Below are 5,042 nucleotides of genomic sequence, written 5' to 3' on the forward strand. Positions count from 1 at the left end.
AGTACACTTGTCATAAAGCACATTAACAATCACATAAACTGTACACAAGAGACTAAATACATTTGTGCAGTGATTCATGGTGACATCCATAGTGAATTAAAGGTTATTACTATCATTTTCACACTTCTCAATACCATGTTCACTTTTTCAAATCACTTCACACATTCACCATATCAGTAGACTAGGTGAACCAAACCGTGGATACCTTTGCATTACCTGGAATACATGCATTCAATGACTACTTCCTCCACGAATACCTTGTTCAGTATGTTCACCACCAGCAAAACTCTGTAGAACTACAGCTAATTTCGCTTACTTCTACATATCCTGTTCAAAATAGTTAACTTTCAGTGCAAAACCAGACACAATTTATTTTGACAGACAAAGAAACTACACTATACACAATAAGACATAATTCTGATTTTAGCATAAACTTGTTCAGTTATTTTGGTTATAGCCTTGTCACCGTCTATACAAAAGTATACAAATATTACTGTTGAATATGTAGGCAAGGCAAGGGAGAATGTTGCAGTGTGTGAAATGTGAAGTTCACCAACTACAGAGGACACCATGGATCAGCATTAGGGCTACAGTAGACTTGTAGTGGTAATATCAAATATTTTTGTTTCGCTTACTGTTGTGGAAATGAAAACCATCAAGTTATTTAGTTTGTTGTATTTTGAGTGGCAAGGTAGGCAAATTAAACTATAGTTATGGCAGCATGAGTCACTTTTGGGTGAAGTATGAAGTGTTTTGGTGGATGTAGTGCATTTTTCACAAAAGGTGCTCAAAAGTGAGGTGCTCAGGTGTGTATTCGTAAAGCACACTGTGAACATGGAATTGAGACATGGAAGTGTGAAAATATTTGTAAAAAAAAAACGATTGGATAATATTATTTTTACATGACCAGGATAACCTCTTATTTCAACTGAAACTTTTTTCTGTTCAAGTGACTCTGCCTCCATCTCTCTCTGGTCCAGCGCCCACGGTTCTCCACCACCTCATGCAGGAGGTCAATGAAGACGTACTCATTGTCCCGCAGAAGGCTCTCGTCTCCAGGGGAACCGGGTTTTGGAAGGACGGAAGCTCCCGTTGTGCTTTTGTCAGCCTGTGAGCCCTCTCTCTTAGTTCTGCTCGATTCCCTGGGTCGTCGCTTCGATTGGCTTGTCCCGGTTCTGGACTTTTCCCTTTTCACTTCAGATGATGACTCTTCTTCTGTTTTCTGAGTTGTGATGTCCATTTCTAGCCTCATGCCAATGTTGCTGTCAGCCATACCTTGAGTAGTTTCAAACATGTTCAGTATAGATTGATCAGGTTCTTCTATCTTCTGAGTTGTGATGCCCATTTCTAGCCTCTCATGGCTGCCGTCAGCCATGCCTTCCGTAGTGTCAAGTCTCGGTGTGTTCAGTATGTATTGATCAGGTTCTTCTATCTTCTGAGTTGTGATGCCCATTTCTAACCTCTCATTGCTGCCGTCAGCCATGACTTCAGCAGTTTCAAGTTTCAGTGTGTTCAGTATGGATTGATCAGGTTCTGCATCAATCACGTGGTAATGTAGATGATCACTGTCAGGTAGGGTGCCATCACCTTTCCATGTCTCATTATCTAGGCCAAGACCAGGACTTTCTTCAGCTACTCTTGCTTTATCTGTATCACTCAATGGCACGTCCATCGACAGTGATTCAGGGTCATTGGTTGGAGAACCACCTGATGGACTGACTGGTTGGAAATTCACATTAGGAATCTCTTGCTTCCCAAGCCTTAATTCAGCCTGAAGTTTCTGGAACAAACATACGTCAATCACCGTATCATCTTGTTTAGCCTGTTGCCTTGCCCACTGGATGGCTGTAGGGGGCCACGTTTTCACTCTGACAAATTTCCTCTGTATTTTCTCTGTGAGGGGAGTTTTACCTTCGTTGTCATAACCATGATCCTCACAACATTCTGTGGGTAGTTTAATTCCAATAGTAAGATAGGGAAAGTCTTCTTCTGTGTTCTCTACTGAGTCAGTGTGTCTTTCAGCGCCATATAGAAGGTCTGGGTTATGCTCTTCTGTGTGTTCAGTTCCATTTCCTGTGACCGCTGCAGCATGTGTTCCTCCATCTTCTGATCTGTTTGTCTCTGAGCTCAGATGCAGACCTTTCTCTCTTTCACCTTTAGGAAGTGTGGTTGTTTCCTTGGTAAGGACTTCAGACCTGCACATCACTGGACCAGCAGATTTTGCTCGGCCTGTGACTAGGTTTCTAGTAATTGCCTCAGAGTTCATTGGCTCCTTCTGTGCAAATCCTGTCTGATGGAGGTTTGACCCTACAGATTGAGCTGTTGCATGTGGCATAACCCGTTTCTTTTTTAGTTTTCGATGGTACAGAAATGACAGTACACAGACCACACACACCAGGATGCACAAGACCACTATAAACAACAAAGGGAGCAGAAAAAAATCTGTAAAGTCATGAACATGAGCCTCCTTTAAGTGGCATAAACACAAGAATATATTTGCAAGAACAAAATTCAATTGAACAAGAATATTTTCAAAGATGAGAAACTTTCAGGAGTGAAAAAGCTAAAAATTGCTTACCTATCAAACAAATTAGAGCAGCGAGTCCAATAACCAGTTTTCCCACGGAACCCGGAGTGTTGACAAAGGGTGTGTGGGGGGACAGTGTGAGAGTGGTAGCCCTGTTCCCCGTGACTGATGTGTCAGTTGTAGCCCTAAACGCCGTGACTGATGCGTCAGTTGTTGACACTCCAGTGATTGTGGGACGGGGTGATGGACATGCCACCCTCCAAACAGGTATGTTTTGTAAAGGGGCTGGAGTGTTGCAAGTCACTGCCATCTCATTCTCCAGTCGAGATGCAGACTGCAAATCTACAGACAAGAATAACTATTTAGCAAGAATATCACAGAAACGAATAGAAGGTGGGATATGGTGCGCCACCGGAGATATAATAAAGGCCAGTGGAACTGATAAAGTATAAATTAAAAATAATTTTAACCAGAAATGAGCAATCTTGGCCAGAATGTCCCAGACGATCTGCCGTTTTCATTCTAACATAGACGGACCGTGTTCCACCCAACTGATTGATCATGACTGGTACATTTTGATTAAAAAAATAAAATAATATATAAACATATAATTTCTTTTTCACCCCCAATCAACTTTTACCAGTCATGGTCAATCAGTTCGGTCAGACACAGTCTAGGTTAGAATGAAAACCTGCAGTGACAACAAGCTTTAGTGGAGAATACTGCCCATGCCCGTTTTTAGACAAAAATACCATTAAGGCTGACCTTGGAGGAATTTGACGAAGTCCTCAAAGTCCGGTTTTCCACAGGAGCAATCCCAGGGATTCCCATCTAGGTGTATTTTTGTATTGCTGAGTGGTTGGAATGCTAATGGATTCACATACATCAAAGCGTTGCCTGACAAATCCAGAACTTGCAAATGGCTAAGATCGCTGAAGCTCCCCAGAGAAACGGTGTGGATATGGTTTCCTGACAGGTCGAGGCTCACAAGGCCGGTAAAATTGGACAAATCAGTCACGTCTATGTTCTCGATGATGTTGCTGGATAGGATTATGTTCTTCAGAACTTCAGGATGGCTGAACCACACAGGGGACACTTTTTTCAAATCGTTGTCGCTGAGCTCTAACACTTCAAGTTGTTGAAATTTGCTCAGAGCTCCAGGTAAAATAGCAGTGGTTGCTGTACTACTCAGTGTTAGATTAGTCACAGACGATAGAGCATCACTGGTGAAGACAGTAGAGTTGAGTTCTCCCACACGCGTGTTAAAAAAAAGTATTGATTTCAAGTCCTCTGGAAAACCTTGAATGATACAACATCGTTGTTTAATGACCAAATTATATCTACAATTCAATAATAATTTTATTGGAGACATACATTGGCTTGGACTACTTAGATTAAAATCGATCTGAGAGCAGATCCCATTCCCTTGAAGATATGATTTTGGTATTCTTAAGATAACAAATGCTTGCAAAGGTTGTCTAGTCTAGATCAACAATACACTACAATTATTCACTATGAAATTGCTGGGGCTGTTAATGTCTTTTAGGGTGTCGCAAAGACTTCAGCTCATTCAATGGGACTGTACAACTCTATTTCCATATTATCCTTATAAGAGCATTCATAAAGCTTTTTTTGAGCTACATTCATGGCAAAGTCCCAAAAATAATACCAGTTACACTTCTTATATGTAAGATTTCTTGCTGTGCACTGTGTAGGCTAGTGAAAAAAGAGAACTGATTACATATAAAAGGTGATAAACTTTGCTTGATAATGTTGAACCCCCCCCCCCACCAAAAAATAACTTACTTTGTGGTATGCTTGCACAGACATAGACGACGTTCAGGTTTCGACACTTACAACATGCCAGCTTTACACAGGCAGCCATCAATAGCACACCAAACGAAGCTGTGAGAATATAATAAGCAAATGAAACATATATGAAATGTTTCTCCTCTCTGTTCACGTCTGACGATCCTGGAAGAACAAAGTCTTACCCAACATGATGAGTAGACTTCAGAATTTCACAGCAGCCTTAAATAGAATGTGTTCAGAAAGACTGTCCTCTGCAGACTACCTGATACTCACCACATGCTGAGAATGGATCACTGGTTGTCATGAAACGTTTGTCATTGGTTCATCACCATGGGATACAGTGACTTCCACTGAGGTGTAGGTGACTGGTGTTCCAGTTGGTTGATGAAGAGGATAGTTTGGATGAGACCAGCAAGGAGGCCAACACCACACAAGAAACATAACCTCTGTAGTAGCATAATGCTAGAAACAGAGGGCAGTTCCTGCTTCCACTGCAAATCATTTATTGTACTCTGGGAAGATGTCTGTAGTATCAAGATCTACCCCATTTCCAGTGCACTATAGAAATTATAAACACCAAAGCTAAAATGTATGCTAACAACTCAGGTCTCGAGAGTTACTGCTTAAATAACATAAGCAACTTAACATGAATGGCAACCAAAAGCATGGAAAAAAACAAAATAAATGAAAAGGGTGTAAATGG

Source organism: Clupea harengus, chromosome 7, assembly GCF_900700415.2.
Source record: "Clupea harengus chromosome 7, Ch_v2.0.2, whole genome shotgun sequence".
Taxonomy (NCBI): domain Eukaryota; kingdom Metazoa; phylum Chordata; class Actinopteri; order Clupeiformes; family Clupeidae; genus Clupea; species Clupea harengus.